Source organism: Spermophilus citellus (genome assembly GCF_964194105.1).
Source record: "Spermophilus citellus genome assembly, chromosome: 8".
Classification (NCBI taxonomy): domain Eukaryota; kingdom Metazoa; phylum Chordata; class Mammalia; order Rodentia; family Sciuridae; genus Spermophilus; species Spermophilus citellus.
This window is the reverse complement of record NC_138189.1, coordinates 12,093,234-12,118,103: the sequence shown is the minus strand read 5'-3', so window position 1 is coordinate 12,118,103 and position 24,870 is coordinate 12,093,234.

Genomic DNA, 24,870 nt, shown 5'->3' with positions numbered 1-24,870 from the left:
TTTTTACATCTCAATAGGAATGGTAGTTTCTCTGCATGCTTGCTGGCAATTTGATGTTTTGCTGTTTTTAATTTAATTTGAGACATTCACTAGGATTTTAACCTGAATTTCCCAGATTGGTAATAATGTCGAGCATCTTTTCATATTTTTATCTGTGTGTATCTTCTTCAGTCAAAAGTCTCTTCAAACATTTTGCACATGGTCTGATTGGATTGTATAATTTTCAACTGTTGAGTTTTGAGAGTTCTTTATGTATTCTAGAGACTACTCCTTTGTCAGATACATGGTTTAAAAATAAATTCTTACATGATTTTTCTGGTCTTTTCATCTACTCTATGGGATGATGTTTCACAGAGCAAAAGTTTTTAATTATGTTGAAGTCAAATTAATTATTTTTTCCTTTTATGAATTATGCTTTTGGTTTCAGTTTGGAGAACTCTTTTTCTAACTCTAGATCCCACAGATTTTCTCCTAATTTTTTTTCTGAGTTTAATTGTTGTTCATTTCAATCTGTAACCAATTTTAAGTTTAATTTTATATAAGATGTATGATTTAGGTGGAAGAGAGATTTTATGCCTACCTATGCTTTTTCAATTGGTCTAGGAGCATCTGTTGAAAAATCTGCCTTCTTTAACTCACTTTTATACCTTCATTAAAATAAATAAATAGGGGGGCTGGAGTTGTAGCTCAGTGGTAGAGCACTTGCCTAGCTCATGTGAGGCACTGGGTTCAATCTTCAGCACCACACAAAAATAAATAAATAAGATAAAGGTATTGTGTCTATCTACAACTAAAACATTTTTAAAAAAAAAAAGCAAATTGGGCATACTTGTGTGAGTCTATTTTTGCCATCAACTATGTATCTATTATATACTCTTGATTATTGTATTTATTTGGTAAATTTTAGAATAGGGTAGTCTAATTCTTCTCATTTCATTCTTGTATTTCAGAATTGCTTCAGCAATATCTAGTCCCTTTTCTTTTCCATATAAATTTTAGAGTAATCTTGTCTATGGTTTTGATACAAATTGTGTTAAATAGATATGTCAGTTTGAGAAGTTTAGCATTTTTTATGATGTTGACTCTTCAATTCATGAACATGGTATGCTTTTATTTGGTTCTTTGCTTTCTTTCTTCAGTACATTTTCTCTTTTTAAAAAATCTAATATCAATAGCATTGCATTTTAAATTTCATCATCTCCATGTTTATTCATTGTACAGAGATAAATGGTTTTTATGGTTAGCTTTTATCCTGAAACCTGATTAATCTTTCTTATTAGTTCTAGGAAATTTTCAATAGACTCCTTGGTATTTTCTATGTAGTAATCATGTAATTTGCAAATAAGAACATCTTTATTTCTTCCTTTATAATCTATCTGCATATTGTTTCATTTTATTTTCTTATGCCACTAACTAGAACTTCTAACTTATGTTGCATACAGAACTATATATACTTGCCATATTCTTGGTATTAGGAGAAAACCATTCAGTCTTTCACCATAAAGAAAAGATTAGCATTTCTTTTAGATGCTCTTTATCAATTTGAGAAATTCCTCAATATTTTTACTTTTCTGAGAGTGTTACTTGAATGGGTATTGCATTTTGTCTAATACTTTTTCTGCATCAATTGACAGAATTGTGATTTTTTTCCTTTTTGCTTGATAATTTGGTCATTAGAATATTTTTCAAATATTGAGCCAGTCTTACATAACTGGAATAAATACCACTTGATTATTGTAAATAATTCTTCTTTTATATAGATGAATTTTCTTTGCTAATATTATGTTTAGAATTTTTGTGTTTGTGTTCATGAGGAATATTGTTCTGTATTTCCCCCATTTTTATTTCTTTATCTGGTTCCCATAATACAAGCTTTACAAAACAAATCGAGGATTATTTTTTCACTTCTTTTTCTGAAGGAGATGTTCATTATTCTTTAAACATTTGCACGAATTCACAGTAAAACCATCTGGGCTTGGAAAGATTTCTTCTGGTTGTTGTTTAAATAGCACTGTTTCCTTAATAGTTATAGGAATTTCAAATTATCTATTTCTTATTGATTTAATTGTTAGTTGTTTATGTTCCTCAAGGAATTGGTCCATTTTATCTAAGTTGTCAGATGTATGTGAGTACAATTGTTTATAATACTCTCATTATCTATTTGTTGTCTTCCAAATATGTAAAGTCTCCTGTTATGTTCCTGATACTGGCAATTTTTGTCTTTTCTCCTTCTCTGTGTCAAACTTCCTGAAGTTTTGATAATCTTATGACTGTTTTTGAGGAAATATTTCTGTTTTTTTTAATTGTTATTAATGTTTATGTTTTTAATTTCAATCATTTCAGCTCTTATTTTTATTATATTTTATTTCTCCTACTCTGAGTTTATTCTGATCTTTTCCCCTCTACTTTCTTGAGATAAAAGATTAAATTACTAATTTTAGTTTTATACTCATTCTAATAGCTATATTTATTGCTTTTAATATCTCTTTCTACATTTCATTTATCTGAACCCCACTATTTTTTCTGCATTGAATTTTCATTCACTCCTATGTATTTAAAAATTTTCTACTGTGATCTATTCTTAGACTTATGGATCTAGAAATATGTTGTCTAAGTTTTCAATAGTTTGGAACTTTACCTGTTTTATTATTTCTGTTTTTGATTTCTTGTTCAATTACACTGTTGTTGGAGGACACACTCTAATAGTTTATTCTTTTAATTTAGGGGTGTGTGTGTGTGTGTGTGTGTGTGTGTGTGTGTGTTTAATGGCCTAGGATGTAATCTACCTTATGTTTTCTGGACACTTGAGCAGAATTATTTTCTATCTAGTTTTTTTATTATTATTACTGAGAAGTAGGTTTTATAGTCTTCAACTATCCTGGTGGGTTTCTCTATTTTAAAATAAGTTATTCAGTAGAAAATAAAAGCCTTCTCTTGTTCATGGCTATCAATGATTAATATTGTTAAAATGGCCTTATTGTGAAAAGCAATCTACATATTCAAAGGAGTCCCCTTCAGAATACCAATGATATTGTTCTCAGAAATAAAAAAAAAATCCCAAAATTCATATGGAAGAACAAAAAGAAAAATAATGAAGGAAAAACCAGAATAGTCAATGCAATGCTAAGCAACAAGAGCGATGCTGAAGGCATCATAATACTCGACTTCAAATTATACTATAGAACAATAGTAACAAAAACAGCATGGTATTGGCACAAAAATAAAGTAGATCAATGGAACAGTATAAAAAACAAAGGCAAACCCACAAAGCTAGAGTCACTTTATACTTGACAAGGTGCCAAATCATGCTGTAAAAAAGACAGCCTATGTAACAAATGGTGCTGGGAAAACTGGATAAACCCACATAGAAGAAAGAAAATAGAGCCCTACCTCTCATTGTGTATCAATATCATCTCAAAATAGATCAAAGACCAGAAACTTTGTAGCTATTAGAAGAAAAAATAGATGAAAAACTTTAACATAAATGGAGTGACATCAAATTGAAAAGTCTCTTCAGAGCAAAGGAAACAAGAATCTGAAGGAAGAGCTACAGAATGGGAGCAAATCTTTGCTGGCTGCTCAACCAACAGAGGTTTAATGTTCAGAAGCTATAATGAACTTTAAAAAAAACCCTAATATTAAAATAACAAATAACCAAATCAATAAATGGGCAAATGAACTGAAAAGCCACTTCTAAAAAGAAGAAGTACAAACAGCCAACAATTATATGAAAAAAATGCTTAACATCTTTAGCTTAAAGGAAATGCAAATCAAAACTACACTGAGATTTCATCTCACTCCAGGAGAATGGCAAGCATCAAGAATACAAATTACAATAAATGCTGGTGAGGATGCAGGGGAATGGGATTCTTATACATTGTTGGAGGGAATGTAAACTAGACTGTCTCTATGGAAATTAGTATGAAGTTTCCTCAAAAAAGCTAAAAACAGAATTACCATATGATCCAACTATACCATTCCTTAGTATTTATCCAAAAGAATTAAAGTCAGCACACTTTACAGATACATGCATAAGCATGTTTATTGCAGCACAATTCACAATAGCCAAGTTATGGAATCAGCCTACTTGTCTGTCAACAGAGGAATGGATAAAGAAAATGTGGTATATATAAAAATGGAGTTTTATCCAGCCATAAAGAAGAATGAAATTATGTCACCTGCAGGGAGAGAGATGGAATTGGAGGCCATAACTTTGAGCAAAATATTTCAGACTCAGAAAAATATTGTTTGTTTTCTCCCATATGTGGAAACTAGAAGGAAAAATAGGGGAGAAATGGGATGCTATGAAAGTAGAAGGAAAATCATTACAGGAGGAGAAGGGATCAGGAGGAGGATGCAGGGGAGAGTGGGAAGGTATTGAGGATTGATATTGATCAAAATATGTTCTTATGTCTGTATGAATATGGCACAATGAAACCCAACGTTCTGTGTAATTAATATGCACCAATAAAAAGTCTATTTTACTTTCTATATTATAGCTGCCCACATAATTTATTGATTTCATTTTCTATTTATATTTTAGTACATGTTTTACTATAGAAGAAGTTACTATAATAATATAAAACTAAATATACCTTGGGAGTACATCGCCAAAAATTTTTTATGAGAAGAGTATATGACCAGGAGTTTGTCAAAATCTCCTGAAGATAGAAATGGTGGTAGAGAGCCTTGTAATATATGTTAAGGAGTTTATATTTTATCTGGGTGGCACTGGGGAACATTAGCAGACCTTAAATAGGGTGCTAACATGATTAATAGATGATTTACATAGATGACTTTTGCTTCAGACTGGAGTCAAGGAAAGCATTTGAAAGCTGGTGTTCACCTGCCTTTTCCCCCAAGGTTATACTACTATAGGTCATCTAAGTCTTTATATCTGACACATTGAAGTTATTGATCTTATAGCAAAGCATTTAATTGCTGATTTCATCCCTCTTAGGAAAGTCCTAATTTTATTTCTATTTCATTTTGGGAGCCTTTAATATCACCCGGATCATGTTTCTTTTAGTCTCTTGGTTTCTCAACCTTCTAAAATCCATGAATATTTTCTTCACTCATCTTGCCCTTCTACTCTTACAGTCACATCTTGAGTCTTGTCACATTTAACAAAGCATCTGACCATCACCATCTCCCATCCTTCCCACTTACCTCTATGTAGTCAATTTAGCAATTGTTTGATTTCATGAAGTTCACTAGATGAATTATTCTCTATCAATTACCCCTTTTCCTGCTTTGACTCACATAATACTGGATGCCCTAAACCAATCATAACAATCAATCTCTCTATTAGCTATTTGTTGATAAATAGGCATGAGGTCAAGATCTCATCCATGAGACATGATGGAATTCTTCTTCATGGGATTTCTTCACATTTAAGAAAAGTGGATTCCTGTGATATTAGAAAATTCTCACAACCTCTTATATGTAATTTTGTATAGCAATGAAGGTCTCCCTTCATTTCCATGCAATTTCCCTTTTCTCTCCCTTTCCCTCCCATCTCATGTCTCTGTTTAATGTTAATCTTTTCTTCCTGCTCTTCCTCCCTGCTCTGTTCATAGTTGCTCTCATTATATCAAAGAAGACATTTGGTATTTGTTTTTTAGGGATTGGCTAGCTTCACTAAGCATAATCTGCTCTAGTGCCATCCATTTCCCTGCAAATTCTATGATTTTGTCATTTTTTATTGCTGTGTAGTACTCCATTGTGTATAGATGCCACATTTTTTTTTATCCATTCATCTATTGAAGGGCATCTGGGTTGGTTCCACAGTCTAGCTATTGTGAATTGTGCTGCTATGAACATCGATGTGGCATGCTCTTTTAAGGTCTTCAGGGAATAGTCCGAGAAGGGCAATAGTAGGGTCAAATGGTGGTTCCATTCCCAGCTTTCCCAGAAATCTCCATACTGCTTTACAAATTGGCCGCACCAATTTGCAGTCCCACCAGCAATGTACAAGTGTACCCTTTTCTCCACATCCTCGCCAGCACTTGTTGTTGTTTGACTTCATAGTGGCTGCCAATCTTACTGGAGTGAGATGGTATCTTAGGGTGGTTTTGATTTGCATTTCTCTGACTGCTAGAGATGGTGAGCATTTTTTCATGTACTTGTTGATTGATTGTATATCCTCCTCTGAGAAGTGTCTGTTCAGGTCCTTGGCCCATTTGTTGATTGGGTTATTTTTTATCTTATTGTCTAATTTTTTGAGTTCTTTGTATACTCTGGATATTAGGGCTCTATCTGAAGTGTGAGGAGTAAAAATTTGTTCCCATGATGTAGGCTCCCTATTTACAAAATTACATATAAGAGGTTGTGAGGGGAATGGGAAAATAAACAAGGGAGAGAAATGAATTACAGTAGATGGGGTAGAGAGAGAAGATGTGAGGGAAGGGAGGGGGGATAGTAGGGGATAGGAAAGGTAGCAGAATACAACAGTTACTAATAGGGCATTATGTAAAATTGTGGATGTGTAACCGACGTGATTCTGCAATCTGCATTTGGGGTAAAAATTGGGAGTTCATAACCCACTTCAATCTACTGTATGAAATATGATATGTCAAGAGCTTTGTAATGTTGTGAACAACCAATAAAAAACAGACTGTCTTGTATATTAATAAAAAAATAAATTTAAAAAAATACATTGGGGAAAGACAGTGGAATGAATCTGACATAACTTTTCTATGTACATGTATGAATACACCAGAGTGAATCTCCACATCATGTACATCCACAAGATTAAGATCCTAATTAGAATAATATATATTCCATGTATGTATGATATGTCAAAATAGACTCTCCTGTCATGTATAACTAAAAAGAACAAATAAAAGAATTCCATTGGTGGAAAAAAAAAAGAAAAATCTTCTTATCATTAAATCAAATGAAGTTAGAGTTTTCTCTCTCACCTCTCCCATTTTCTTTTTTTGAGACTAAATATATCCAAAATAATTCTCTTCATGAACCTCCTGAGTGAACGTGCATAATCCACCTGTCTTCATTGAAGCCAGTACGTATGCCTTCTGTTCTTGGAATCCCTTTTCTTCTCTTATTCATCTTCCTAACTACCCATGGCTAATTGTGCTTTTCCAAGATGATTGCAAAAATACTTCTCATTCTACAAGCTCTCCTAGAATCTTACAGCTTTTCCATCAGGCATATATCTCTTCCCCCATAAGACCTTTTGACTGGTTGATTAACAGTGGCTTCCAAGGCTAGGTCATAAAAGGCAATTTAGCTCCTGTCTTCTTACCAGAATACTCTTGAAGCCCTCAACCACCATGGAAACAGTACAACTGCCCTGAGAATGATAAACTTTGAGGAAGCCCAAAGTAGCTTATCCACAGATAGCACAAATTAACCACACAACCCATATTACTAAGGAGATGTCTGGCCATCTCTTGCTTTTCCAGTTCTAGCCATGCCCAAGTGCAATTTTATGAGATCCTCTGGCCACAATTATCTTAATAAGCTGTTCATACATCTCTATCCCACATAAATCATGAGAGATAATAAAATTATTGATGACATTGTAAATCATCAAATTTTAGGTTGACTTGTTATACACTTATTAGATAACCAGAAATATTCTCTTTGTAATACCTAAAAGAAATGTTTCATGAAAATGTAAGTTTTCTTCTAGTTGTTGACTAGCTTTGTAAATAAAGAGAATCAACATTCTGTCTTTTAGGAGAATAGAATGTGAGCAGGTAGCATGTAGGGATGGGGGAGCAATTCAGATAGGGCAGAAATCAGACTGTGGATATCTTTGTTAGAAGGTTCTTCTCTATCTCTTGGCATAATTACCTTCCTTTCATCCTCAGGTGTCCACTAAACCACCATCACTTCAAAAAGACCTCCTTGAACCTTCCCTGGTCATCTATAGAACAACTTGTGCTTTCTTTATCATCCTACCCAGGCTAGTGACCACCCTCCTGGTGATGATCAGGATCAGGATCCAAAACCTGATCTTAAGTTGTTCACTTTTCTGTTGAAGGCATTTTTATCCTTGCTATAAGGTTAAGGAAAGAAGAATGTTATTTTTCTTAACCACTGTCTGACACTTTTTCCAAAGTACCCAGGCAGTGCCTAATAAAGATTATTAATGAGGAAATCAAATAAGTAAAACTTGCTGGTGGTTCTTAATCTAAAATCCATCTCCACTTCCCTCCCCAGCAGGGAGAACATTTTAGCTTGCCTAAGATTCGAAGAAACGATTTATGGATCTCAAAATATTATGATCCATTGATTTAGGGCAGACTGTGAGAAGAAACACAAAGAGGGGCATGCAGAGAATCTGAGAAATGAAGATGTTCTATGGCTTGAAAGTGATAATTGTGGGTATATGCACTTGCAAATCTCATCAACCATCATGAGTTTTATTAAATTATAAATTTACTCAGTAATATTTGCAGAAAGATCCATTGAATTTGCTTCATTTAAAGCTAAACCAAAGAAAAAGGCTCTGAATAAATTATCCATTAATATTGCATTAATATTGAACCCTGATTTTTCTCCCACCTTCAATATGAAGCATTTGGAACCAGTTTGAGCTCCAAATTCTTTTCAGGTTTCTTTCATATTGTTTTCTTACATTCTCCTTCCCCAGCTCTTGCTTACTTCTTCCTTTTCCCACTGTACAGATATAAAAGAAATCAGTTTACTATTCTAAAAATACTCATGAACACAAAGAAAATAAAATGATTTTTGCTACGTAATTATGATTGCTGACAGGAAGTGACAGAATTAAAAACTAATTGGGGGAAAATGTAGTTATTGACCTTAATAAGATATTAGGGTTTGTCTTTATGCTGCTATAACAAAATACCTGAGACTGAGTGATTTATAAAGAAAGGAACTTATTTCTCACATTTCTAGAGGTTGGGAAGTCCAAGATGAAGGTCCTGGAGTCAGTGTCTGGGAGGATTCTTCTCCATTTCAAACCTGGTAACTTTTTGCTGTGTCCTCCCACAACAGAAAGGGTAGAAGGGCAAAAGGGCCAGTCAGCTTCCTGAAGTCCCTTCATAAGGACACCAATCCCATTTACAAGGGGAGATGACTTCATCAATTCCAAGAAAGTTCCACCTCTTGTTCCCCCCACAGCACCAATGCTAAGGATGAAATCCCAACTCTTAGTAATATTGCAGCAAGCATTATATTTTGACATGGATTTTGGAGGAACACAAATATTAAAACTATGTCTTCACTTTTCCAATCTGTAAATTCCATATCTGGGGATTGGTACATGTTGAGTATCCCTAAACCAACATGACATTCATTCACTGATTTTATAAATATTGACAAAGACATCCTCATGTATGGGACAATATCATGTCTGACGATCATCGGTGGCCATGGGCTGCCACCTGCCATTGAGAAACTTCAATATAGTAGGAGATAGGGCCCTCGTGAAGGACAGTGGGGCATGTGAGCTTTGTGATTGCAGGAAGTACCACCTGGGCACCTCACAGCTGAAGACGCTACATAAGCCTTTACTTTGGTGATAAAATTTTGGCTGTTTTCAATGTTTTGATTGACATTTCATTAGTTACTATTATGTCCTAGGGACAGACAGATAGATTAATAATACAGATATAGATATATTTTCCATATTCTCTTGGTCTTAATAGATTGGAAAGTAGATAATATTCTCCTCATCCCTAAAGGGGATACCTCAGATTTGGAAAAATAAGGAGAATATTCTGTTCAGATACACAGGTGGGTATTATCAGAGGAAGGATTTGAATCCAAACTTTTAATTGCAATCACCACTTTTCAATCTTTTTTTTTCATCTTCCCTTTTTCTTCTCTTCCTTCCTATAATATTTTCCTTCCAAGTGTTCTTTCTACCATTCATACCACGTATTAAAAGATTAAAAGAAGAATAGGTATTTGGAACTGGAAATGGTATCTTGACCCTCACCCCCACCCTTCAAAAAAGCCAATATGGACAAAGGCCCAAGGTGGTATCATATGTTCAGGGACTAGTTCATGTGGCCTGTGATTTTTCAGGTTTACACCCCATTTTTCACATCCCCATCCTGTATTGAAATGTCCTTCTCTAGCTTTGCACATTCCAAATACCAAGTCTAATAACACTTCTTGCACCCAATGAATAATTTTGATTCCTTGTTTTTGTCCAATATGGATGGGGTCAAGATAGCTCACAAATTTGGAAAGAGGAGAAATAAAATTGCCCGCTGAGAGTTCAAATATAAAACTAGCAGTTGTAATGATCATAGCAGAGATGCCCAAAGTCTTTGCAGAGAGAATGATGTCCAAAGCACGAGCCATATTTGTGATTGCATGAAATGGGCAGGCAGAGGAGAAGATCCATAATGTAGCAGCGAACAGCCCCAGAAAAACTTCATTGTTCTCCTTTCAAAATAGTCCCCAAAGCCTACCTTTGTGTCTTCAGGTCTTGGTGGAAAGGTGATTCTTACTGTAAAATGCCTCCACTGGAATAAACTAGTTAAATACTGACATGTTGAAAACCTTGAAATGGTTTCAATATGAGGTGTCCCCTTGTACTCAGGAGGCAATCGTCCCAATGGGCAACGTTCCTCTGTCTGTGTCACAGAGGGGAAAAATCTACATGTGTGAAATCTTAAATACCATGATTTGATGATTCTTTTTGCTCAAAGGCAGAAAACAGGATCAGCAAACCATGTCATGGTTAAAGGAAAGTTGGAATTCTCCTTTCCTTGAGTCAGACTATGTCAATGGTGGAGACAAAGGTAACCCTGGTGCGTCTTTCCCCCCACCCTTTGTTTACAGTCTCTCTGGCTTACTTTTTAGGCTTCTATTATCAAAATGCAAGTGATTTGCCCTTCTGTTTCCTAAGGAAGGAAGACCCAGAAGAGAGCAATTACTGAACATCCACACAGCTCTGCCTTGTTTTTTCTTTGAAAGAGGGCAATATAGAGAATCAAGGAGACGGAAACAGGTTGCCAACCTGGCCCGCAGAGACTTCACTACAACTCATGGATGCCTCTCTTCTCATGTGTCCTCAAATCATAAAATGGTTAGCTATCAGTTCAGAATGTGGGATCACTTTGGATGACTGGGAACTCTTCTTTAGAGTCCATTTGACAGGCGGGTAAAGCCCAAGAGTTAATTCCTGGCATAGAGAAATTGTCCATCAGATTTTTGTTGGCTAGCAGCTCCTGTGCCTTGACTGTTTCTTTCCTGAGGTCCTTCCATTCTTATGAGTCAGTACCACAAAAGTAATCATCATCATGGCACCTGCCCTTTCCTGGCTTGCTCATGCTTAACTGCCGGACAAGACATTTCCTAAATGCACGCACTGTATGTACTCGTATCCCCATAGCTGGTGTGCTGCCTGAGGCACGTCAGGTATTCCAATGATCTCGTTTCTGCAGTTAGGGCTTTAAGGGCCTCATGAGTAGCATCTATAATAAGTCTCTTGTTTACTTCTCAATATTTAATGCAGAGTTGCTTCATACAGTTGGCACACAATAAATGTTGTGGATCGTGATACTGATGGATTGAAAGGAAAAAAACAACAACCTCTGTCTTTCTTGAGATTCTGAGCCTGTATCTATCTGAACTGGAGGTAATTACATACATAATTAAAGCTAAAGGAGACTTTCTGTCTTCATTTGTACTGAACGACCAGAAGTCTAGATCTGTGGTGGTCAGATTCTCTGGTTGATGATTTAACTCCTTGTCTCCCCAACCTTTACAGAACAAGTCAAAACACTGAGCTGTTCCAGAAGGCCAAAGAGCTAGAGTTAAAATAAAAAGCCAATCCTCAGCCTTAAGAGAGAAAAACAGAGAGAACAGAAGTATCATTTTTATCTTTAGAAAAATGATCACCCCACTTACTGCATTTTGGTAAATGGTGGGTAGATGTCTATTAAGATAATGATGGAAAAACTGAATGAAATTGCAGAGTGAGGTCAAGAATGGCCTGTGGGAGACAGGAGTTTAGTATTTGGTATTAAGATAAAAGATGGCGCCTGCTGCCTCTTTCCCCATTTATCACTTACTGTGAATTCTTTTCTCCTTGTCCTCATTAGGGAAACCCTAACCACTAGATACCCAGGAAAATGGAAAGGGCGGCGATGGCGCAAGTGTTTTCCAGGCACATTGGAACGAAGGTGACACTTCAGACCTGTGCAGGTGTGCAGAGAGTGAGACATGAGTTGAACTCTTTCATGAGGAGCCTCGGTCAGTAAAGATGGGCCATTTGTGGATATTTCTCTCCTCCTCTTCCTCCTCCTCCTCCTCCTTATTCTTCTTCATTGCTATTGTCGGTTTGTTTGTTTAGGTGCTGGGGATTGAACCTGGGGTGCTTTACCATTGAGCTACATCCCCAGCCCTTTTTAGTTTTTCTTAAATTTTGAAGCAGAGTCTCAGTACTGTTGTTGAGCTTCAATCTTGTGATCTTTCTGCCTTGGCCTCCCAAGTAACCAGGATTACAGGCGTGCCTCACTGTGCCTATCCAGAGACAACCTTTTTTTGATGAATTTATCCCAATAACCATCAAACCAGGCAGGTGCTGATTCATGCTTTTCTTTCTTTCTCTTTCTTTCTTTCTTTCTTTCTTTCTTTCTTTCTTTCTTTCTTTCTTTCTTTCTTTCTTTCTTTCTTTCGTCTTTCTTTCTTTCTTTCCAGTGCTTTTATTCTTTATTTTTGGTCATCAACTAAAGCATTTACCCAACATTTCCATAATGTGCCTACACATGTATGCTTTAATTGCATGTATGGTGTACAGGTAAACACTATTCCACTAAATTTAAAAGTACCGTGGAGGGCTAGGGTTGTAGGTCAGTGGTAGAGGCTTGCCTAAGAGTACTTGGTGAGAATACAGGGCTCAAATAACATTCAACATTGTCAACCCCACTTTTTGTTCAAGATAAATTAATATCACTCACCACTGAATCATAAACCATGATCTTGGGATTCTCCTGCCTCAGGCTCCCAAGCAGCAAGGATTACGGATATACAACTAGATTATCTGACTCAATCATCCAATTTTTAATCAAAAGTAATCTCAAAAAAAAGAGTAAGGGTATAGCTCAGTGGTAGAGCACTTGCCTAGCACATGTGCAGCACTGGGTTCGATCCTCAGCACCACATAATAAATAAATAAAAGTATTGTGTCCATCTACAACTAAAAAATATTTTTTTAAAAAAAGTACAGTGGACTTTCTCAAGATTTCATGGAGAAATGTCAAATAATTGCTTTGGAAAATAATGTCATGCATTTCTTTCTTATTGCCATATAGCTCCTTCTTAATGCAGTAAGTTTTAATGTTAATTCTTATACAACATTTAAAACAAGAATTACTGCAAAAAACAAAGCAGTGGAAGACCCTCACCCATTAGTATTAACTGTTGATGAACATCATGAGATTATCTTTTTAATGTTAGTTTTTCTTTTCAAATGCATTGAGCAATCATTGTTATTCAATAAACTACATGCATTCAAAGTGTGTAATCTGATGGATTTTGACAGTGACATACACCCATGTAACTTCCACCACAATCATCATTTGGAACATGTCTATCATCTCCCAAGGACTCTTAAGACCCCTTTAGAATCTATTCCTCCCTTCACCCCTGGTCTCAGTTCAGGCAACCATTGAACTGCTTTTTGTCACTATGGGCTGATTTGCATTATCTAAATGGAATCATGCATGCCTCTGGCCTATTTCACAAGTATGGTGCCTTTGAGATCGAGTCATGTTGTTACATGTATCCATGGTGTGTTCTTTATTGCTGAACAGTATTCCATTGTTTGGAATACACCATACTTGGCTCAGCCATTTACCTGGTGACAGACAATACCCCTTCCCCCTGCCCACCTTCAATTTTATATATAAGTCACTGTCTGGAGGTATGTTTTTATAATCATCAGGGCAGAATGGCTGGCTCATGTTTTCCTGAAAGGTGAGAGAACTAATAGCTCAGAAAGATTACATAATTAGCCCAAGGCCCCAGTGGAGGGCTGAGGTCTGAGCTCAACTCCATTTAACTCCAAACAGATTCTTCTCAGGATGTGGACCCAGTTTGATGTTACTGGTTGAGGGTATAAACTCCTTGGGAACCAGAAAGCAAACAAGCCCACATGAGTGTGTTAACCCCTCAGGTTAATCTATTTCTAAACACCCGTCTTGTGCCTGGGCATGCTGGTGTTACTGGATGTGACTAGGGCGCTGCCCCTGGCTGGGTGGGGTGCGATGCCACTCCTGGTGCAGTCAGATGGAAGTCACATGTACATCCCATGAGCATGAATGGGCAAGGCTCGGGTAAGGCCGAAAAACATGGAGGACATCTAAGGAGCTGGGGGCTGCTCAACATGGAAAATAGGAGGTGGGAGAATCAATGTCAGGGATAGAGATGACTCCATCAGAGTCAAAAGGTCAAACACCTGTAGCAAGGGTCTGACGGGGAGCTTGAATGACTGAGGCAAGAGAGGGTGAAAGCAGGGTGTGCTGGTGAGCTCCTGCCCCTCCTGAGCAGGCTCCACTCCTCCGCTTTGCGGCACTGGCTCACATAATACAGGGACCTTCACCAGCCAGAACTCTCACTTCCTTTCTGTGCTAATACCCCTATTTTATTGGGGGGAAATTAAGGCATGAAAAGTAACTTCTCTCTCTCTTTTTAGAGAAGTAGAAATGTGGGATAGGGCTGGGGCTCAGTGGTAGAGCACTTGCCAGGCATGTGTGAGGCACTGGGTTTGATCCTCAGCACCACATATAAGTAAATAAATAAAATAAAGGTCCATCGACAACCAAAAATCATATTTTTTTTAAAAAAGTGGAAATGTGCATTAAGTTGAGAACTTTGAATTATTAGGGCATTAAGGGCTGACAGATTCATCTCCAAACTGACCGTGACATACCCTGCAGCCTGAGATCTTTGCACGATCCTGCTCTACCTCACAGGTAGGGGGAAGGAGTCTGGAGTTTCCTGATGCAAAGAGGAGATGGTGACTCTAAGCAGGGGCAGCGATCCCAGCTTCAGTTCTGGAAAGATCCCACTGTGCCACATAGCAGGCTCCAGGGAGGCACATATACCCAGGGAGCAAAATTAGAAAAAGCACCCACTTTCAGGGTTGTCTAAGTGCCACCAACCAAAGGTCTAAGCCAGCTGGAAAAGGCTACAGGAAGGTGATCAGCTCTTGGGGCAACACAGGGCCGGAGGACACAGACACTGAGTGTAGTGTCTCCTTCTATAAACAGAGGGAAGAATTTGCTCTGAAGTTAGCGTGAACATCAAAGGAAACAGACTTGTCAAGTCTGGGAGCAGGGAGTCGGTCCTTTCTGGTAAGCTGGGTCTGGAGATTTCCAATCCCCAGGAGACCTGTGCTCCTGGTTTCACCCCTCCTCGCTGAATAGCCCTGGACAAATCACATGATCTCTCTGGGTTTATTTCCTCTGCAAAAATATGATGTTTCATTTATAGTTCTAAGGTTCTTTCCAACTACAAAAGAAATATATGTATCTATGATTGTATAAAGAAAAAAAATGATTGTACAGAGAAAAAAATAGAAGTGTAGGCCTCTCACGGTCTGAGGTCGTAGCAGGATCTATCACATAGTGTGGCAGAATTTTCTTTGTAAAAGTCTATAAAAGATGTATTTCCCATCTTTTCAGTCTTGATTGTGTCCTTTTGCAAGAAACTGAACTAAGGGCCCTGGGGGCATGATAAGAGTCCAGCAGGCCCTTCTTCTCAAGACCACCCCTGAAGATGTGCCTGTGTTCTCTGTGATTGCTCCATGGGGAGCAGCATCTTCCTTGGAAGCCCCTTTTGAGATGGAAGCTTCCCTTGGGAATTTCCTGTGGGCAGCTGCAGCTCTTTGACTCTCCTCCTTGGCTTTGCTGCCCCCATGGAGCCCGGCTTCCCCTGTCCCCAGTTTCTATCCAGGCAGGGTCCTGCCGTGGCTCCTCTGAGAAGCCGTGGCCTGGCTGGGGCTTCTCTGCATTTCCAGAAATAAAGGGAGAGCTTCAAAATGGATCCCCAAGATAAAGAGCTTTTTACTTTTGTTCCAAGAATTAAAGCCGGAGCCAAACCTTATGTAACAAAGCAGCCACGTGCCCACAGAAACAACAGCGGCTGCGGAGGGCTCTGCCACAGGCAGGATTAAAGCACTGTTAACTAGAATCCATCCTAATGGGGGACTTAGATGGGCCTTTTGTGGGGGAAATTCGTAGGGCATCAATTAGCAGAAGAAAAGCTAAGGGAGGGCGGAATTGTCCCAAATTCAAAATGGAAGGAAAACTTGGGAAGTGGTAAGTGAAGGGACAATTAATATGGCGAGGTGTCAGCAGCAGGCCGAGATGAGCGCTTGACACCTTTGATAATTAGCAGTACAATAGCCCTAGCTAAGGACTTTTGTGTGCACATGAAGTCGGGGTTCAGGTAAGCCATCTCATCACCATTCTGTGTGTGGGAATAATTTTATTTCTATTGCACAGATGTGGAAAGCAACAGGCCCAAGGTCACAAAGTTGGTGAGAGGAATGGAATTTGCTCAGTGTGTGTGTGTGTGTGTGTGTGTGTGTGTGTGTGTGTGCAGTATAATACCTTCTGTATCCCCAAGAGTCTAGTAAAGGGAGTCTGCTTCCAGAGAGTTCTGTCCAAAAATCTACTAGATTGAGAAGGACTTTTATAGATCTTAGACCAACACTGCTGGCCTTGCTTGACATGGGTCCCAGCAAGCTGGGGTTCTGTGGTATCAGCTCCAACTGGGAGTCAGGACTAGGACTAGACTTCAAGTTTCCTAACTTTCAGTCCCCAGAGCGCTTTCTGTTTGAGAAAGTGTGGATCTGGGTATCTTTTATGTATGTCCTAAGATTGTCACTCACCGCCTGTCAGCACTCAGGCCACTACCTTGCTGTCCCTGGCTGCAATGTGGGCAGCTCCACTGGCCTGTTATCTCAGGTGGGAGGAGAAGAGGGGAAACAATGTAAAACTGACAATCTTCTGTCTTAAGGGCAAGGGGTGAAGGAAATGCACTGGGGTCTAACAGAGCAGCTGGGGATGTGAAGAAGAAAGTAAGAGAAAGAGAAGCAGGACCAGGGCAGGGGCCGTATCATGGACTCAGGAGAGGAGGCTTCTTGATGGGGGAAATCTGAGCAGAGACCTGAAGGAAGCACACAGCCAAGCAGTCATCTGGGGGCTCCAGGCAGGATTCCCGCAAGCGCGTGTTTCCTGAAGTTGGAATGTCCTGGTGTGCACGCTCCTTGATTATTGCTCCTTGCTGTACAGGTCCTACTGTGGTATTGTGTCCTGACACATAATAGGTGCTCAATAAATATTAGCTGGATGAATGATTGAGCTAAATAAGAATGCCAGGGGCTTAAAAGAGCCACATCTGAGAGAAAATGCACAAAAGGGCTCAGCGAAGTTTTTCTTTAAAGAGCCAGAGAGTGGATATTTTGAGCTTTCCAGGCCACACTGTCTCAGTCATAAATACCAAACTCTGCCTAACCAGAACCAAAGCAGCCATAGGCAAAATGTCCAAGAGTGAGCTCTGCTGTGTTCCAGCACAACCTTAGAAGTTGGTGGTCACCTTGATGGGCCGCGGGCTGCAGTCTCGACCACTGATGTAGAGGAAGGGATGGATTCAAGAGATGGCAAGACTCTAAATGTGGGGACTCCTAGGTGTTGGAGATAAGAGCCAAAGATGACTCTCAGGCTTCCTACTCCATTAATAAAGTTGTACGATTCCCCAAGGTCCTGGGGCTGGAAGGAAAAGCAGACTTAAGGGGAGACAGATGACTCGTGTTCAGTGGGTCCTCTCGTGGGTTAGGACTTCATGGAAACGTGGACTTGGGGCCGGTTCTCTTCTACCTGGAAGTCCAGGTCTAGAAGTCAAAGCCCTTCCTGGGAAGGAGGTGTGGAAAGAACTTGGAGATCAACAGCAAGGGGTCCTGGGGGAGGAGCTGCAGACATCAGATCCAGAACATAAGAGAAGTGGTTCATCATGGGCAGAAAAGCACTTTTTCACTGAGGTGGAGTCAAGTGGAACAGGCGGGTGTAGCAGCAGGTGAGTTGGAAGATCAGGCAGGAGGTAACTGGATGGCTACCTGCAGGCCTCGCTTTCCCATAACATTGACGCCAAGGGTCCTACTTATGGCAGAGGGTGGTGAGAGGACCAGTGAGGCTAGGGACAGCTGTGGTGGGGAAGGACACCAAAGCTCCCTTGCTGGGGAGCTTGTTATGGTGGATACTATGCCCCAGGAAGTAGAGTTCTTTCACCCAGTGCTGGGGTTTGAACCCAGGGCCTTGTGCATGCAAGGCAAGCACTTTACCAACTGAGCTATTTCCCCAGCCCAGATTGGCTGATTCTTAAAGAACATGCTGACATGTCTTCTCTGAGCCTTTCCCTAGTGTGTAGGGACAAGACACTTGAGATAAACAACTTAAAGGAGGAAAGATTTCCTTTGGCTCCTTGTTTTGAGGTTTCAGTCCACAGGCAGCCAACTCCATAACTATGGGCCTGAGGTAAAGCAGAACAACATGGCAGAAGGGTATGGTGGAGTGAAGTTTACCTCATGGCATTCGGAAGAGGGTGGGTTGGCGCGGACAAGATACAATCCCCAGAGGCTGACCCCCAAGGACACACTCTTTTCAACTAGGTCCCACCTCCTATAGTTTTCACCATCTCCCAATAGTCCATTCAACAAATCCATGGATGAGATCGGAGACCACCTGACCCAGTCACTCCCCAAAGCCCCACCTCTGAACATTGCTGCCCTGGGAACCAAGCCTTTAGTACATTATTCGAGATCTAAACCATAACACATAAAAAGTCAATTGCTTTCTACCAGATTTTGTGCTGTGCAGTGTGCTGCTTGCAATTGGGTTGTACTATGCCCCCTGGTACCTTTATATTGCACTTGTTCTGACACCTTCAGTGAAGGTCACAGGCAAAGGATTACAAAGCACATGGGCCTTCTATCAATGCCACAGCCTCACCTGCATTCTCTCCTGTAGAGCAGAGAGGTAACATGGATCCTAATGAAGAGCTCCTGGATTCAAATCCTAGCTCTTTCCCTATCCTGCTGCAGGACCTTGGGAAAGCCAGCGAATCTGTCCATGACTCAGTTTCCTTTTCTGCAGTCAGGATGATTCTGGTATCTACTGCACAGGACTGTTGTGAGAATCAGAGTAGAACCAGGCGGAGAGTCAACACAGCAGATAAAGTAGCTCTTGTTTCATTTTCTCCTCTCCTACCCCCAGGCTGGAGCACAGAGGACCTAAAAATCACCCCATGATTCAGATGAGGTCACTGAGGCAGAGCTCTGGAGCTGTAGACATGCAGCAAGGACCTGCATCATTCTGACAGTTTCAATACACTTCACTTCACTCTATACGTTTGACTTAAAAATTGATTCAATTTATGGATCTTTGATATAAAGGAATATCCCAAATCAGACATTGTACGGAACCAAAAATTCCACCAGGAGTTATTTTTGGCAGAGGAAGAGACCCTTCTTTCAGGAAGAGATATGATCTACTAGGCACCAGCAAACACAGAGCCCAGAGTAATGATGTCAAAGGATTTAGGGTTAGAAGGATGCACCCTGGTAGGTGGTGGGTATAGAACTTAGTTGGCCTTGAGGACAATCCCAGATGGGCTATCTCAGAGGAAACAGAACAGGAAGGCTCACAGACAAAATTAAGATACTCAAATCCACTTATTTGATCAGTTTTAAAAGTTCTTTGAGATGCATTGGAAGAGGGATGGAGGGGCTTATGACACTTGGATTAAGGAGCAGACATAGTTAATTTTCATATGTCTTTCTGTCCCCTCTGTCCTTCCATCCCTGCAGGTGGCATGATTTCAAGGTCTACGCTAGTGGTTTTAGTGTGGGGCATGGCAGGTGGATGGGAACTGGAACCAACAGCTCTTCCTCTATTGGAGAGACGCAGGAAAGCAGGTGGCAGGAGGAATAGGAAACGGGCCTAGACAACAGTCATAGCTCACAATCTGCTGAAAAGCTGCGGGTTTTCGCTGTTCTAGGCAGAGCACACTTAAAACACAATGGTGCCATCGCAGATATTACCCAGGTGGAGTGTGGGGTGGCACGATTGCTCTGTGAATGGATCTTTGCATTGCTACCCATCCAGAAACGCTGAAGTTTCCATTCACTTTATCTGTATTTCATATACAGTCTTCTTCAGTGTCCCTGGTGGGTTGCTTCCAGGACCCCTGTGGGTACTAAAGCCACAGATGCCAAGTTCCTCATGTAAAATGACATGGTGTTTGCATATGACCTACACACACCTTCCTGTATCTTTGAAATTGACATAATTCCAGTGTCACATAAATAGTCACTATACTAAAATGTTTAGGGTTAAATGATAAGAAAAGTGTCAATAGCTGTTCAGTATATTTTTCCGACTATTTTTCATCCATAGTTGGTGGAATCCATGGATGGGCAACCCATAAATATGGAAGGCTGACTGCACTCCTGTTGCTTTATGTCTAATGTGCCTCATACACTACATGCTTCTCTACCTAGTTTCCATTTTCTATAGCAGAATTGAAAACTTTAAATTAAGTGAAAACACAGAACACTAGGATTTTAGAATGACACTATTGAAAAACAGGTTTTTTTGAATTATAGGATTGCTGGGGAGAACCAATGAGGTAACAGATATAAAATGGTCAAGGAAAAGAAAAATGCTATGTAAATACCAATTTTTAAAAGTGCAAGACTGGATGTGGTATCAGATCCTAAACAAGTTGCCTAAATTCCCTGAGGGCCAGGGCTACCACCAGTAAAATGTGGGCATCAACACCTGCCACAGAGCACAAGTGAGTAATGAGTTCAATAGCTGTTGGAAAGCTCCCAGCCCAGTGACAGACACAAGAGGGAGCATCCGGAAATGTTTGTTTTCATCCCTCCCCCATTTTAATCATCACCTGCAATTAAATCATGGGCCAAAGCTGATCAAAACTTTAAAAGAACCAAAACGTCCTTTCTGTCCCTTGGAGATGAATTAACAGCCATCAACGAACTCACACTTTCACGAGCACTTTCTGTGCCCCAGTGGATAAGCGTGCAGCCTGCTAGGACTCCACAGCTTGGTGGTACAGAATGGGAACTGTTTGGCCTCCAGTTGTGATGCAAACAGCCTTCATTGATTCAACAAATGTATTTTAAGCATCACAGCAATTTTCCAGAGCTGTCATGACAAAGTATAACAGCCTGGGGCGGGGGGGGGGGGGCAGGGGGGGAGTCTTAAGGAGCAGTGTGGGAAGGCTTGCTCCTTCCAAGGCCTCTCTCCTTGGCTTATAGATCATCTTCTCCTTGGGTCCTCACCTGGTTGTCCCTCTGTGAGAGTCTGTGTCCTCATCTCCTCTTTGTATAAGGATGCCAGTTATATTGGATTAAGACACTCCAGAAGACTTTCTTTTAACCCTTGAAAGGCCCAATCTCCACATCTAAACACCATGTGAGATAATGGGAGTTGGAAGACCAACATATGAACCTGGGTGGGTGGGGATGAGGCGCTCAGCCCGTGGAAACATCTCCTATGTGCCAGGTGTTGTTCTAAAATGCTAGAGAGACAGCTGAGACAGGGGCGGGATCTGTACTGACCATGAGGAATGGGAAGGAGAGCCGGCGAGCAGCCAGCATTGCTGGAGTTTCCTTGAAGCGGGACAGTCTTGCCTCTCTGAGGGATGCAGACTCCTTCCGGGAACTTTCTTTCTGCATCTGCAATTGCATTTCCTTCCTTGGGTCCTAATTATTTTTGCATGTGTCTGACTACCACGTAAACAGGGAGCTCAAGAAAAGAAACATTACCTTTCCCATCAGGCTGCTGCAGAGACTGGTGCGGTGCCTGGCTTGTAGAAGATACTCAATAAATGTTTGATGAATAAATGAATAAAACCCGAACCGGCTCTGCTCTGGAGGCTTTGTAGTGAGGGGCCTATGGGATCAGGCGATGAGCGAGATGGAATTTTAATAAGCAGTGGAAAATTCAAGGATCCAAGACATCTGAAGGCTGCTCGTCTGCCTTCCCTGCCGTCAGCTGCAGGGTTTCCGAAAGGCAAAGGCAGATAAAAATTTTGTGGGCTGGCTAAAATAAAAAATCCGAAGAGTGAATGTTGTATTTTAGTTTTTAATTGTGAGGCTTTTTGAAAGAATGGTGAAGAGAGAGCTCTGCTTAGCCACAAAGGTCAGCCTGAAACTATGAATTGCCCTTTCTTTAATCTTCAAAATATAGGAAGATAGGGAGAGGGGAGGAGGTAAGTTGGGATAGTAACAGGAAAAATAAAATAGTCATCTATAGCGTTATGATATGCCTGACACTTTGTTCAACTCTTGTATATATCCCATTCGATCCCATATATCCCATTTAATCCTCATATTTACTGGATAAATCCAAATGCCTTCATCTTGAATAAGAGAAAAGTGCTCAGAGTGTTTGAGTGACCAGCTCCAGGACATACAGTTTTGAGGTCTCAGAGCCAGATTTATCCCTAGATTTTCTGATTTCAGTGCCCTTGAATTCACCTTCTCACCCTTAGATCCTCTTCTACAAAGATGCCACAGTGGTCATCTCTTGCCTGTCTCAGTTTTCCCTCCCCACCATTCCACACCTGCATAAGCTGTAGCTAAGCACCAACCTTGAGCCAAGTGCTGACCTTGAGCTCTGCACTGGTCCATTTCTAACCTCTGGAGCTCACAGATTCTAAGTCAGAAGAAGACATTGACAACCCTGGAGAGATGAGGTGGAGCTAACAAGTCATTTTCACAGGTATCTTTCTCTCTCTCTCTCTCTCTCTCTCTCTCTCTCTCTCTCTCTCTCTCTTTGTTTTTTTCCTTTTCATAGTTTGGTATTTATGTATTTTTTTATTTGTTAACTCTCAAGAATCAATGCATGAATCTTTTTCTGAAATCCTCTTGGCTGATTTTAAATTTGAGCTGGGTCTTTGCTTACCACACAAAGAAACCTGTCCTGACCCACAGAAGCATGAACCATCAGGGTGAGGAATGGGCCAGTCCCAGCCCTGTATCTACTTGAGACTGAAAGTGCCTGTGATAAGTTTGTGATCTGACAGAACAAAATGCCCAAGAATTTGGCAACTCGGTTTCTTCTAGAAGTTTTGACTACAAGGAGATTATCTTCCTACCTTTCCCTGAACAGCCTGTGCTGTACTGATCACCTCAGCTGCATTCCTCTCACACATGATTTGTGTTGCAATGAGAAAAAGTAAATATTTGATAAAAGAGACTCATTTGCCCAAGTTGGGATGCCCAAAGTGATTTTTTTGCTTGATATGTTTCCTGGCATCCTAGTGAATGTAATCACCTGGCAGGTTTATTAAGGTTGGAGACCTATCTATAAAAATATGCCCAATTCTGCCATCCTTTAAGTGTAGCAGTTCCAGGGAAACATTACCAGTAAGAGAAAAGAGATGGGAGGGGCCAGGGCACCAGGACTTTGAAAGACAGGGCTATTTTCTGGGCAAAAAGGTGGGGAGAAAATACTTTTTCATTTGGTCATTGTTTTTCACTTGCCTTAGAATTTTGCTCTCTCCACAGATTTTCTTAGTCTTTTCCTCCCAAGACTGTGTCCTGCATTCCCCAGCAAGTCCATGTGATGTAGTTGTGGGGAACGACCTCAGGTGGAAAGTTGAGGGGTGCAGGGAGAGAGATCTAAGAGTGTCCAAGATGGAGCTAGGACCCCTTGTAGAGCTTAAATAGCACTGGATCTTGAGTTAGTACAGGTCACCCTGCCCCTAGTCAAGATGCAAGGATCACATGCATTTGGGGAATTGAGAATTATTTAAATTTCAGAAAGGTAACTCATTGTATATGGTTACTCAGCCTTACTGCTTCTGAAGGAGACATATTGGTTATCACACTATGTGGGTGAGGACAGTTGTTAAAAGGTTAAGTTTTACAGACCAATAAAATTGAGTTTTGTAGAAAATTACCAATTTGCACAGTCATTTGGATTTCAGAATTCTGGAAAAGGGAGAGTGGAGCCATAGAGTGCAATTAAAAGAAGGTACAGGCTCTATAACCTCATTTTCAGGCCATCAGCTGCCCTGGGAAAAAGTCCTCTGGAGAAAAAATCCTGGAAGAAACCTCAACAAGACTGTCTCCATCTTCCCAATCCTCAAGTAAGCACATTGGAAATCTGTGCCGCGTAGGTTCAATCTCAAAGGAATCTCCCCTGCACCACCTCCCGCCCACCCCTCACACTGTTTCCTTCCTCAGGTAGAAGTGGTAAGGATTTTAGATAGCATAGGGATAGTTTTTATTTGTTGTTGCTTTTTTTAATTGTTTGTTGTTCTTTAATCTTCTTTTTACAAAAGTCATATAAATTCATGAAAATAGTGTATGTGACAAGAGCCCCTGACTACCCAAAGATAATGGTACTAACTCACTATATGATTTTCCAGATTTTATTTTTTCCTAAGTGCAGAAAGGCTTTTTTTTAACAAAATGAATAAATACTGCACCCGATTCTATAACAGAACTTTTGGGAAAGCAACATTTCCAAAAAGTGGTATGTATTTTTAGCAGGCAGGCATAAATTAAGAATAAAAAATTCCTAGAATCCCACCATTAATATTTTGCTGTTGGGAATGGGGGAAAATGTTCTAGCTATATTTTGTTTAGTATTTGTGTTAACATCTTCTGCTTGAAATATTATACCCGCGTGGAGTCCTGCCCAACCTCAGCATGGAGCTGCACGTGCAGATAACAGCAAGTATTTGGGCTTCTTTTGTAAAAATTGTCCAACAAACTAGAGAAAGAGACACAAACTATCATAAAATAGCACAACTGGAAGAAACTGAAAATCCACTCAACCCTCTCATCTAACAGATAAAGAAAGTAGGGCTGAGATC